A 14984-nucleotide genomic window follows, 5' to 3' on the forward strand; every position below is an offset into this window, starting at 1 on the left:
TCCTCAGCTGTTCAGTAATTATTTTCAGAACTTAACATTCGTGACTAGTTCATCTTGGAAAACACTCTTAGCTTGTATTTCAAAGCCACTTTCTTATAACCTTTTTCAAAGTATGTTTTTTAAGCTTGGATGGAAGAATAAAGCAGAATACTGCAAAGACATTTGAAGTGAGATGAAGTGAAATGGAATTACTGTAAATATGGAAAATGCTGTCTTTTGCCAGAATAACCCTCAGAAGCACTGAAATCCAATGTCTTATTAAAACATAACCCTTACTTCAGAAAAATAAAAATAAAAAATAAAAAAGAATTGTTTTATCAAATAATTTTGTTCCAACTTTAATTGGAAAAAAAAGACATAGCCTAGCACAATTGTATCCAAGTAGTTAGGACAAAAGCCTTCCTGAAGCCCTTGTTACTTTATAGTACCTATTTTAAATGTTAATTTTCCAACCACAGGAAAGTACTGTAGCGTAAGAATAGTACAAGACAAATCCTAAAGCTATTTCGTTTACACTATGAGTGTAAAGCCAGATACTGCTGTATTGGTGACCCTTTTTTGCTTCTTTAATTTTCTCATCCTCATTGTTTTGTACCTTAGACCTGCAGATGACAGATTCTTGCTTTTTTTATTTTTAACCTAAGCTGGTATCCAGGTGTTTACATAAACATTTTTCATTCAACTTGTGGTTGGAGCAACAAATTTTTAAACTAAATGATCCTGAAGATTTACTAAGTTAAGAAATTTTAGTTTCTTCATGTTTGAAATGCAAAAATTTATTTTAACAGTGCATTGAAATACTGCAGTGCAACTCAAACAACTCCCACTCCCTGCAATGGAAAGAAAACATACTGGAAACATGCAGTTCATATTCAGTTACAGGCAACTCTTCACTTTTTATAACTAAACAAACTGAAAAATCTTCACCATACCTGGCAGCATTTCATTTTTGAAGTGATACTTACATTCATTGAAGATTCTGTCATTTGTAAAGCATTTTGGCATGTAAAATTCTCTGAATAAGCAAAACATTTAATTAGAAGCTTTTTAAAATCTCATTTGTATATGAAAGGGAGAACTTCCAAGTCTGTTGAATCTGCACAGCAGTTATGATTAATTTGTGAAGTGTCAGTGGTGTATTCAGAGGAATTAATAGTTTTCTAAGGATTTTTTTTTAGAAGAGCCGTTGGAGTGAGTTGAACATGCCACGACGGTTTGTTTGATGAGAAAAAAACATTTTTCTTAAGTGCTATGTAGGTGTGCTGCAAGAACAAACTTTTTTTATAAAACCCTTAATATTTCTGAGTAATAAGCTCACAGAGGACCTTTAAAATAAGGCAAACATTGTTAGTCTCATGATTATAAGACAGCAGTGTTAAATCAAGATGAAAAAGAAAATAGTCATGTTACTACAATGAAAAACCAAGCATGTGATACAGGGGAACCCCACTCTGAGAGAGATCAAATCTAGTGTTTCCCCTTGCTGATGGTGTTGAATCGTGCATAAAAGCTTATTTTCCAGATAGATAGTGCAGTTTGTACTTGATTTTTTCACTATGCTTCTTTATTTTTGAAAATATTTTGCCAGAAGAAATTGCTCCCCTTTATAATTTAGGCATCATGTCTTATACAAAGGAATATACACAGCTTTTGAAACACTCCCAGGTTGCTACTCTGACAGAAACAGTAGAGGGAGCGCAAGAACACAGTTTTCATGTAGGTCCTATAAACATTAGTATGTTACTCCCTCATGTCCTAAAAAGAACTTCTGAAAGACATTTTTCAAATGTTCAATTACTGAAAATGCCTAGTGAATGAAAAAAAAAAAAAGAAGTACCTTACTGTATAGTGCCACAATGTTGATTTCCTGACTGCTAGCAGAAAAAAAATAATCTCACCCAAACTCTTAGTGAAGTTCACCTGCAAGACAGGAGCCACCCCATAATCTCTCAGATTCTTGGCCAAATTTTAGATTTGATGGAGATGGTTTCGTATTCAGGACTGTGTGATAAAGAGGGTGCAAAGTATCCTCTGACCAGCACAGAGTTGTGAGCATGAGTGTCTGCAAGCAGCGATACAGCCAGTTGGTCAGGATGCTGCACGCATTTTAAGGATAGCAAAATTACTCCCCATGGAGAAATGCAGTATGTGAGAACTGAGAATAGGAAATGTATTTCAGCGCTGCTTCCTGCCTTTTAGAGAGATAATCAAATAAATGCAGTTTAAAACCACAGAAATAAGGAAATTCAGAATTCAGCCTGAGAAAGTCCTCCTTTCCCCGAACTAACTTGGGCATTGTCTAGCAAGTGCATGTACATGGTAGCATGTACTGAGTGAAACTTAAGCTACAAATTAAAACATTTGTATCAAGCAGGAGATTTCTTCATATTAGAATTTCCTAGATTCTGTGATTTTAGCATATACACTTCGTGATATTTCAACAGACTAGGCTACACTGCGGTTTAATTTTATAAGGTCACCTCACTTCAAAAGGTTCTTACCACTGGGTATATTGTACTGATAATGGCACTGTGAATTTCTCAGAATTGTTAGCCTTCCACTAAAAGAAATTGATGTAAAAGTACAAGTAGGGATGCCTAAAGTAATTCTTTTGCATGAAGAAATCTTGCAATGCTAAAAAATACTGGAAGCAAATATGTGCGGTAGCAGACCAGGGAAGCAGCATGTAAACTAATATAACCTGTATGAAGTAGATATGGGGAACAAAAATTAGGGAAATGAAAAATAATAAAACAAAAAGCCATAAAAGGGCAGCCTGTTTCTAAACCAGTAGGAGTTCAGCATATCAAGTCTTTGTAACGCTTTCATTTTACTCTTACCCTCCATCAGCCTGTCTCTTCAGTCTTGAAATCTCTAATTCTGCTGTAAACCTGGAGCACTGGAGGATTTATACGAACAAGATTCTGAGGCAGCTCCCCTGAGACTGTATTTTTGGGGGAAACCCAAAGTTTTCTGTTTATCTTCATAAGAGAACATGCTACAACACCTCTGTGTTTGGAAGATCTGGTGCGTAAGTGCCTAAGGATTAGTGCCATGGAAAATTAGTGCCAGTTTCCATTAGCCATGGAAAAGGATAGGAATAATGCTTCTTCTAACATATACATTTATCCTCTGTGCAAAATGTTTCTGCAGAATCCAGCACAGGTACCATGTGGGCACAGTTACTGTCTGTTCCGTGTCATCTTGTTATTAAGGTAACTGTATTCATAGGGTACACATCAGCCACTGCAAACAAAACTGCACTGACTTTAGATGGGATGTTTACACAATATTTGCAAAACCTGCACTGTTCAAATGGCTCTATCCTTGCAGCTAGTGGCTATTGCACATTGCAGTGTTTGCCTTCTTCTCTGTCCCAGCGGACAAGTCAGAGGTTGCATATGTGTGCAGAATGTCTTGCTCTTCTGCTGTGGATAATCTTTGTCTGCTGTTATGAAATTATGTTTGTATGACTTTGCAAATAAAAGCAGCCAGTTCATCTATTGTCTGTGCAGAAAAAAAAAAAAAAAAGTTTTATTCCTTAGGTTTTCCTTTTTTACACTTTTCTCTGGAATACCTCTTTGTGGGTGTTCCATTGTCTTTTCCTGCTGTTAACTAGTGCTATATTTATACTCTCTATGTTCTTGTCCAAAATAATAAAAAAAAAGTTCCCAAATAATATTTGTGCCATTCATTTGTATTTTAAAACATAGCAGACTGAACCAATGTCTACTGCAACATAGGTAGATTGGTAGATTTACAACAAATGCTATTTTGGCACTTGATGACTGAATTGGACAGTTAAAAAGCCTGCCTTGCCTCCAGGAAAGTGGCAGATGAAGGGCCAAATTACATTACATTCTCACAGCTGCTGGCACAAATCAGCTTAGTTCCCAGTAAAACTGAGAAAATAATTTGATACAAAGTACAGTTGCACATATTTGTATTTTTATTGACTAGTTGCCCAAAAGCAGCATGGCCAAGAACTTCAAAATAACAGTTTTTCCTCTCTCTTAGGAATATCTTCAGTCCAGAGTGATTAATATGTGGAAAGAAGAAGGTCACAGATGCACTTTTTAATTTTGGCTCTGTGAGTACTTTTTTAATCTTCTAAACTTTTCTAAGAAGCATAAGATAACACTATCCAATAATATCTGGATATAAACTGAAACTGCAGAGTGAAGTACACTTAAATGCTCAGTGAGGTTGTCTAGGCAGTCCACCTGTAAGCATTTCTACTTCTGAACTGTACTTTACATAAAAGCTTTACACGACAAGGAGCATGTCTTGTTTTCAGAAGTGACTTGTGAAATTTCAGTTCTATTGATTATTTCAGTGAGACAGACCCCAAAGAGTTTGTATTGCTCCTGAAGATCTAGCAAACTAATTTTAAAATACTGTATAAAAATGCTACACTTATTTTTTTTAAACTGACTTTATAATTATCTTTAATCTTATTTGTTGTTGCTGCTTCTATCCAGTATTATCTATCCATTAGATAGAGATCATTACAAGATTGCCAAAATATTTTAAATGTGTATTTTATGTGTGTGTATATTTAGACATTTAACCATGTGCAGTATGGAGGTTTGTGTACATATGTACATACTGATGTTGAAAGATTTATCTTTCTCATGTGGCATTGCCTGGCTTTCATACGAAAACCATGGGGGAAAGGTACATCTATTTCTTCATCTATTTGACACAGGAAAATTCCATTGGATCTAATCAGTAAGACAGGAAAAAATGGAAGTAGCACAGGATTGATTTCAGAATCTACTGCCATGCTAATCTTAGTGATTTGCAGTCAGAGAGCCCTGAGGTACGCAGCAACTCACAGGATTAATCTCAGAAAAAAAATAGAAATTCCTGGAAAAATCACTGCTTAGATGACTCATCTGTATTATGAAATGGAAATTATTTCAAAACACATTCTGTACTTACTGGGGATTCTGGACATCAGAAAGGCCCTTTTATATCTGAATTGTACACAGTGTTTTTCTATTTCTTGGTTGTTTATATACATGGTGTGCAAGTCTCCAAATGTTCCAGGCTTTGAGTCATAGGCTAATAGCTTTAGTGGTTCTAGAGAAACATGCGTTTGGCTACTATACTTTTGTATTCTATCCCGAGTCCAGTGTCCCTATGTGAGCTTACTGGTCTGCCTCCATATTAATGCACTTGTCCAGAGAGCTATGTACTCCATCCAAATTTATTCTCACTTTTCTTAGAACAGCGATGGCTAACCTGGAGTCTGTCAATTCTGGCAAGATGCCAAGGGCCGTGTGTAAACAGGCTTTTTCTAAAATTCATTTATTGGCATAATAGTATGTTACAGTTGAAGTAGTCTCCAGAACGAACTTCAGAGTTGCTTCTAGTGATGTGCACAGATAATCTCTAAAAGTAGGGCCCACTAAAGTCAGTGAAATGAGTTTGGTCATTATACTTTTGTTCCTTTTTAATACATTTCCCAGATCAGTCTCTGAATAAGAAAATTCACCAGATGGCATTCTAACGTGATTCTCCTTGAATACTCTTGGCAGATATGTAAGACATGAATTAGATGAATTCCAGAGATAACAACTGTAAGGGTTATTACTAAATAAGCCTTTTAGTTATTTATTTAAGTATTTTTCCATAAGTTTCCATTTCTATTTCATTGATTTTTCTAGATAGATGAGTGCAACAAAATGATTTCCCTCTTCATTGCAACCAGAAATTTGTCTAATTGATCCAAGCTAATAAATGATTGAACAGACCAGTTCCACCCTATTATGCACAGTGACACGTGAAACATTCACTTTTTAGGTCTGGTCATGAAAGCTGCTGTGCTGCATCTAACTACTGTGACTAATTTAGGAAGAGAGCCAAATGGTGCCATTCTCTGGCTGTTGCTTTACTAGCAGTGCAGAAATGATCTGTGAATACAACTTTCTGGGTATATCAGAAAGCCTAAGTAGCCTGAGCCAGATCAGTGCTCTGTCAGAACTCTTTTGAGTTAAGAATACCCTACAGTTTTAGGAGAGCAATGCTAAGTCCCTGTATAAAGCTGTCACTTTTTATATTTAAGTGATTGTCATCATTCTTTCTTGGCTGACTTTAAAACATATCATGTTAAATACCAGGTGAAAAACAGAATTGCTTATGTGAGCCAGTAAGATTCAAGTCCAAGTTATCACATCATTTTTATTTTGTTATGACAGTACACACAATCTGAAATCATCTGGAAGAGGAGAAATATTCATTTCATCATGCTGAGGTGTTTCCTCAGTGTATTTGGGCAAAGTAAAGCCAGGATATTGCACTGAAATTAATTTATCTCTCTTTATAGCAATAAAAGTGTTCAATATAGGCACAGCCTCTTTTCAGACTCTGTAGGTGGGATCCTGCACTGGATGGAGAAATAAAAAACCCTGGGATCTAATCCTTAGTAAGACTTCAAGTTCAAAAATCTCTTTCCATAAGTAATCTCAAACTTTCCACAAACATCCCTGTCAGTAGATTCATTTATAGTATGGGTGTAGAAATGAACAGAAGAGATGAGTGAACACATACTAGGGAAATCAATTTTTTCATTTGAGTGAATATTATTTTGTAATTTAAAAAATCATTCTCTTTCTGAGGGCTGCCAACTTGGTGTTCATCCATTGCGAGTTCTCATTTGACCCTACCTACAGAGCCTTATTTACAGTCTATGTAAATGTTAGTGTTTACGCATGTCTCCTAGCAAAATGTGTTCTTAATCTCCCGCTGAATTCTTACACGAGAACACACTGAAATTTGGCATGGCCATCAGTTATTTTCCAGTAAAAAAAACACCTTATAGGAGCTACATATGCTTTCAATTTTTAAGATATTTAATAATGTTTTCACCTCTAATTAGGAGAAATATCTGGGTTTGGCTCTTTCATTCTCCTGGGAACCAAGAGTTTGGTTTTGCCAATTGCTGGGTCATTACAAAATTCCATTGCTCGTGTTAAATTTTGCTTTTCAAATTCTGAATGAACTTGGAATTTGGATACGTGTTTAAGCAGCAACTGATTTCCTGGAAAACGCTGTACGGAATTAAACCCCACAACTTTCATAAAAAGAACATTCAAGTTTAGAAAACAATAGCAGAGAAATCTTGATTAAAGGTTTCCGTATTCAGCCCTTTCTTTTCTATCCCAGGAAGTATCTGTTACACACAGGTGGTTATTCATAAAATAGTTGTATGTACCCGTGCTAGAAGCCATGAAATGCAGATTATCCCTCAGGTGCTGTGGTTCAGACTATGCTTCCTTTATGTGCTACTTGATAACTAAGCTGTCAATTTCTATCTTAAGGAAAGCAATCAAAATTTATATTTGATGCACTTTAAAAACAGCTGAGACAACGACAAAAATTGGGGTTTACAATGGAAAATCAGTTTTCTCTTAATGACAGCAGCCCCGCTGGCGCCGGTAAAAAGTTCTCCAAAAGAAACAGAGAGAGGTTTAGAGTTTGGATGTAGTACACTGCAAGCTGGTTTCAAGGAGCCCTGTCATGGACTTGTATTGTCTAATTTGGCTTTACAAGAGTAACCTCAACAGCGCATTCTTTCCACTGGCTATTATATGTTCTCTGCAATTTATACTGTGAGGCTATAGAGCACATCCTTGGCTAACGCAAATCAGTGTTACAATTATTTTGGAGAAGCTATACTTTTTATACTTGATATCCAGTTCTGTAGATGTAGTATTTCTTTTACCAATTCACAAAAAAGAAAAAAAAAATCAAAGAGAAAATATTTTATAAACATCTCACCCCCCCACACACAGAGATTCACATTTCTCTATGCCAGTTTATACCTGCTGAAAGGTGATTGACAATGTATAGACATAAATGTTAGTTCTGCTGACAGACTGGGCATAAACTGCAGCTGTAACTGAAGAGTTGCACTTACTACGTGCCTGTATTGTCTGTCTCTGCCAGAGTCTGATTAGCCAGTTTTCCTTCATTATTTATAAAAAGCAATATGCCATAAAAATGTCATTTTCACTGCCCAAATCATAAAATTTTCCACAAAAGCTTACTGCTGCAGGGTCCTAGCAAATATTCAGACACATGCACTGACAGCTAGGTAGGAATAGGTATTCGTTTCCACCATTCCTGTAATTCCCAAAGTTTGGAGCCACCAGTCTTTGTGATATTGAAAGGTATTTTGTTTCTAGCTCCAGTTAGTTTTGTTATATTAGAACAGTACATACTGAGGAATTGTTTTAAGTAGCATTTGTAGTTTCTTTCAGTGCAAATGTGGGTTGACCTCTAGATAAATACTTATGAAAGGGAACTGAAAGTCAGGAGGTCCATTTTGGTCCTGAATTTCACTAAACTTTCACCAAACATGCATCACGCCATGTGCAGCAACAATTTTAGAGTAATATCTGAGGTAATAATTACTCTAGACTTTAGACTCTCTGAAGAATTGACTCTGTGGACCCACTTTTCACAGGTGTTGAACATCTACACTTCTACTTCAATTTAGGGTACAAATTCTCAGCCCTCATGAACACCAAGTTGTGCATGCCTTTAACTGAGCACCCGAGCCTGTACACCGAGTACGAGAAGTTATTTTGAAGCCTGTGGACTTTCAGCCTTCTTCCGTGTCTCCTTTTTCTGTGCTACATGGAAACATACCTTGGCAGGGGTACCATTTGTTAATATTTGCAAAGTGCTTTGGGATCTTTGGGTGGAAGTCAGCTAGTGAAAGTGCTGCTCTTGCTCACAGCAGGGGCAGGAGGGGCAGGGAAGGACGTACTGACCGCTGCCACCTTGGGAGGGCTCATTTTGAGCTGCCCAGGGTGCTCAGGCTCTTGTACAAGCATTTACTCCCATTGACAAGAGAAATCTGGAGATACATTTGTGGCAAAGATTTCAGCTCCTGGGATGAACCTCTTTGTGTACATAGTGACTGAAAAGGCAGTGCCTGTTTTCCTCTGCACCAAGTACATGCAGACAGAGATATATTTTCAATGTTTTCAATATTTTCAGTATTTCAAACTTCGGTGTCCATGAACCTCACCGAGCTTGTGGTTATGTAAAACTGTTCAACCCAGGCTGATGGGGGAATCTTCTTTATGTCCCTAGTGTCACTTGTGGCTTCCTATCAAAGCTAATAACTTCAGCATTTCACAGTGTCTGTATGGCACTGAAGAAGCCTGGCAGGATCAGCCAAGCTTCTGTTTTGGTCAGGAATCTCAAAACTGAGCTAGGATCAAAAACTTCCCATGGAAACTTGAGGGGTCAAATTAATCTCTGATGCAATTTAAAGGAGTAAAATGGATTAATACCAGAAACTTGGGAAGGTTCCTAAACCCATGTGAATTTAAAGCAAGTTCTTAGAAACCTATGCTACTGTGCATCACTTCATTGTGTCTGTTGGCCATTTGCCCTGGGTAAGCAATGCCCCAGCTGATTTTGGTGTCCAGTTCTGGACAGAACTGCTCTGGGGCGAGGCAGTCCAGCTCAGGGCTCTGCTGGCCAGGCCTGGGCTTTGAAGCAAAAAAAAAAAAAAAAAAAATCATGGTAAGGGAAAATTTTAGATGTGATTTTAGATAACCAGATTAAAAAATGCTGAATTTCCATCCTGTATGTATCTTGTCACAAAGAAAATTCAACTTCAGCTTGTGAAAACTTTCACAATTCTGAACCACTGCACTATGAAACCAATCTGCAATTTCTTCCAGGATGACCCATTGTTACTGAGCGTGAACAGATGGGAGCATTCATTTCCTAATCACTTTGTGCCCCATTCACTTGCTGTGGGGTTTCAACATCCAATTTGTGATGCATATATTCAACAGAGAGTTTCAAGGTTTGTTTTCTTGGCTGAATTCCAAGGACGCTGCTGGGAACTTGTATGTGATGATGTGATTTTGGAGTCCCATCTCTGGCAAAGCTGCCAAGATACTTGGCTTCATGAGAGGACTCTTTCTATTCCAGAATTTAAGCGCTAAGCCTGCTTGCCTCTGTCTGTTCAGAATATAGACCTGTCTTTCTCTTAGCCGGCTTTCTCCCACTTCCAACTTTACTCTTTCATTCAGGCGTCTCCTCTGTTTACAATATAATTTTCTTTCTCTTTTAGATTTCTCTTTAAAGACATTTTGTTTTGTGAACGCTCAGGAGTTTTCTTTCTGCAGCAGTGTTTTGATGGGAGGTTTGCTTCTCTGCAGAATACCATTTTCCTAGTGTGAAACCTTGGATAAAGCTTGGAAATTCTGTGTTCCCCAGGTTTCTTGCCTATAAAATACAGGCACAAATAGACATTGTAAGTGGTGGTATAGAAATTATTCAGGTTTATGAACCATGCTGAAAAATGCTATTGCAAAAATAAGCCTGGTGCTGTTAGTCACTTTCCAACAGCAAAGTTAATTATGGTCTCAGTGGAAGAGAAATGCAAATTAGTGGACAGTGAGTCTCTTTCTGCTTCTATCACGTGTATAAAGATAATCTTCTATACATCTTTTAGGATGAAGGTGCTCTTATTAACAAAATGAGTAACTTTTGGCAGGGTTACGGAAGATTTACCATAGTCTCCAATATTCCCTCTATTCCTCTCATTAATGCAAATTAATGAAGACATTATTAAAGAAATCTCTTCTTTAACAAGAAAGAAAAAAAAAAACACGTATTTTTTTTCCACTAATTAGTCCCACTCGAATATACCACCTTTTCTGATAATTATATAGTTTCTGTAACACACTGTACAAGTGAACTGAGCTATCAATAGCGTATCCACATTTTGCCAGCTGCTTTATAGTCAAAAGATGTTGAATCTTAGCTTGTTTTTTCATGTTACATCCAGAGCATTGGAAGAGTGTTTTGGCAGGCTTCCCGCTGGGCACAGCTCCCATTCCCAGAGTTCTCTCCAAAGCAGTAAGAATGGAAATAAGCAGCTAAGAATTTTCCAGTTTAGATCAGGCTCTGTGTATGTTAAGAGAAACAGAAGCAAAACCACAAGTACCAGCATAAGCCCTTGATGTAGACAGGCTGCAACAGAAAGCAGAGCTTAATCTAATGAAACTGTCATAAACTGTTCCATGTCAGCTTCACACATCTATACCCGCTGTCTGTCCCGCTGCAGAAACGTAGTGACTGAGACAGGTATACCACCATGAAGCTTCGTAATGTAAAAGAGGCCTGCATAATTAGGTTGCCTAATATCAGGCTCAGTAATCTTTTCATGATGTTTTTATGCTGAAGTAGTATTGCTTACAGGAAACTATCAAGGACACGAAGAGAAACATTTTTTTTCTATCCTTTTCTGTTCAATGGGATTCCTTGGCTTGTATAATGCCCAATTTTATGGGTGGTTCTTTTTTTTTTCTTTTTCTTTTTTTTTTTTCTGACAAATGCTGAAGAGTTATTCCAGAACATCTATTGTTTGGAGAGAAGAAAAAAAAAGTACTAGAACTACTAGGAAGCCGATGATAATACTATGCTATAAAGAATATGATCTGGAAAAATTTTGAGGCAGAGTGGGGATAAAGGAAAAAAAAAAAAAAAAAGATTCCCAATGTCTCTTTGAGGATTACAGTCCAGCTTTTATGGAATTTAATGGGAAACTTTCCATCCATGTAATATGAGTTGGACTAGGTCCTCAGGATATCACCATAATGAAGCAGAGCTTAAACTGGTAGTGGGCTCAGGCAGATACAAGAAAAACATTTAAAATCTTTTATTGTAGACAAGACTGAATTGTGGCAAAGCTGTCAAGTTTGCTGAGAATAACAATAAATCAAATTTCATGATTCTTCATGTTTTTTTTTTGAAAGTCTTGAAGATAAATTGATGAAATTTTACAACTTTGTTGTACTCCTACTGCATGGGTTGCTAAAGTCTGGAAAGAATTAATAGCATAGAAGATAAAGAACAAACTAGTATCAGTGTTATGGACAGCCAGGGATCTTGACTTGGAGCACTCAGCTCCAGTTCCTGGAAGTACTGCATCTCACAGTGGCTGGATCTTCTTTGTTAACAAGTTTTCACTCCCGTGCTTTACCAGTTTTTCAGGGTTCCTAGAATACATACACATTTCCAGATCATTTATACTAACTGAAAATTGTTTTCACCGAGTGAGACATCCCTATCTCCAGCATTTTTTTTTCTGTCTGAAATGAGATTCTCAGCCCTGAAAATACTGCTTGCACTTCAACTACAGCCCTTAAAACAGATAGCATCTGAGCCTAAATTCCATTTGTAAATACACTAATAACTGTTTGATTAAAAAGCTCAAGCTCAGGGATGTCTTCAAAAGGAAAATACTGAAATCAAATATATTCCCTCATGATCTTTTTTTGTTTTCTGGGATGTGTAAGTGATCATTCACCTTAAATAGTAACACAGTGCTCTGCAATGCTAGCATTGGTGAAATGGCTTTACAATGAAGTTAAGCTTCAAATTTTGGTCTCTCTCTGAGCCACATCCTGTTTTTGGTTAACTGATCTCATATGGGGGAAATTTACCAGAGGAAATATCTCTAGTTTGGAAAGTACCAAAAACTTATCTTTAGTTTCTTTCTGTAATTCAGCACCTTTTAAGATAGAGGTGTAATACTTTTGAGAACTCTCAAGGCTGAAGTGAAGGAGTGAGCTAACTGCACAGAAAGGAGGCCTTGTAGGTTAGTGGCACATGGTGCCCCTTCATCCCGAAACAGAAACTGTCCCATGGGTGTAACATCAGTCTTTCTGAAATGATTAACTTGCACCTCTCTGTATTCTGAAAGCTTAAAAATGCCACATCCAGAGCTATTTTTAAAACTTCTTGAAAGATTAGCTCACATCCTGGTAGAAACTGTCTGTGCCAGATTAACTTGCCATGACTTTTAGCAGCCCTAATTATAAAGCAATGAAAGCAAATATTTCAAGCCCTACAAACTAAGCCAGATCACACTTTCCACACAGACTCGTTAGTTAATACGGGCCCTTGATGACTCTGCATTCAGAGCATCTACAAATACATTTGCAGCATAGAGAAGTAAAGAGAAGGAAGTGGAAATGAAAAGACATTACATGTGATTCTGAAAGTATTAATAGGGCAAGTCTTCCTACTCACATAAGTGGATCTTGATATTTAAATTGGAAGTCTTAAAAATAACTTTAATAGAACTGACATCATGTTCCTCTTCCACAATCTTATTGCCAAATCTTATTAACATCCTAGCTGTTAAAGAGGTTACACGTGCAGGTACCATGGCGGATACACAAGTAATTGTACACCCACACTGCTAAACGAGCCATTTTCTTGTGCTGTGACAGCATTACTAAACTGCACGTGATGCTTTTCATCTGGTGAGATCTAAGTGGTTTACAAAAGGAAACAAATGTTGCTCCCTCTTTGCAGATTGGAAGGTGGAAGCATTCACTTGGCTAGTGGTTTATCCAACGACACTCCAGTGATGTGTGGCAATAAGCCAGAAGGATACTCTAAAACAAACTCATGGCAATTGGCTCCATCAGACCTATGTTTGCTTCTCTCTAATGACAATTTCCTTTGCATCATCATATTTAAACCATTAAAACCTTAAACAATAACAATAATTAAAAAGTCACTTTTTTGACAAAGTGAAGGATCAGATTATTTTCTTGGAAACAGTCTTGCATCCTGATTCCAGTGAGGCTACAGGGTGGAACTGAAAATAGTATTTGGCCCACAAATGATTTTTTTAAATAAAACAGGGTGAAAGAAATCGTGAACATAAACATAGGAAACTTCTTAGATAATGCTTCCAAGAATGGGACTTCTATTATTAAAAATGCTAGGCATCAGAAGATGGTCGTTCTCTGTCTCCAAGTCCCATGAATGTGCTAGCATACAGCTGTGAAAAGATTCTGCCCGTGCAGCAAATGAGCTGAAGTATGCTGTGTTACAGACAGCAGAGCCTGAAACGGTAAAGAAAACTGAGCAGCTATCTGCCCTTGATAGGGATGCCGTGTACATCTCTTGTGTTCTGAGTATATCTTTAATACTTCCTGTTATTTTCAATTAACCACAAAGATGATTGAAAATAAAATTTGCAATCTCAATCATTTTGTACTTTTTTTTTTTTTTTTTCTTGGTAACAGGTTTTGTTAGCCTCTGTTCTGCAAATAGTGACAGGCTTGGTGCTTATAGTATCCTCACAGTACTGCATAGTTATAAGATTATTTTTTTCCTGTGTGCATATACATATTTGGTATATCAGCCCTATAAAAGATAAATATATATCCTATCCCTGGACCTGGCCATCTTTTTAGAGTTATTTTCTTGGACGTATATATTTTTTAAAATTAATTTGCCCTTCTGAAGTCTCAAAAAATGCTTTGTTTATTCCTCTTTTGCTTGACATTGTCCTTTTGAGACAAAAATGTAGAAGTTTAATGGAATTCTTTGCTGGGAAATCTTCACTAAACCCAGCATGCGCGCAGTAAGGGAACACATGTAAATGAATACATGTTGCTATATCAGCCAGGCAAACAAGCTGAGTCACACACAGCTGTGTGAGCAGAGCTGATGAATATTCCTTTTTTCTTTGTGAAAACACATGAATATTGTTATGAATATGTATTCATAACAATGTGAGGAGAAAAAAAAAAAAAAGTTCGGGAATTAATTCCAATGTTTCTTCTAGCAGTGCAACAAAGCACTACAGCGTTCACTTACATAATGAGGGCTCTCCCTGGTTCCCAGAATATCCCCACTTTCCAAGCTATTATTTAATACAGCTCTGGTTAGTTTTGTATTTGGTAATCTGCAATTATGTGGGGGAGACAATCACCCAGGGCAGCTATTCCACATGTGGCACTAACGGAGGTATCAGAGCTCAGTTGGACACTCACTGATAAATAACCTTGCAGGCTGGCATAAGCTACCTGGATGCAAACGCTGCTCTAAGTGCTGCAGCGCAGCAAACCAAGCGAAGCATCTAGAGCACCAGCTCCTCTTTTTGCCTTTAGTTGTCAGCTAGGAGTCCCCCCCAGTGGTAT

This window comes from Aythya fuligula, chromosome 19 (genome assembly GCF_009819795.1).
Source record: "Aythya fuligula isolate bAytFul2 chromosome 19, bAytFul2.pri, whole genome shotgun sequence".
NCBI classification, from domain to species: domain Eukaryota; kingdom Metazoa; phylum Chordata; class Aves; order Anseriformes; family Anatidae; genus Aythya; species Aythya fuligula.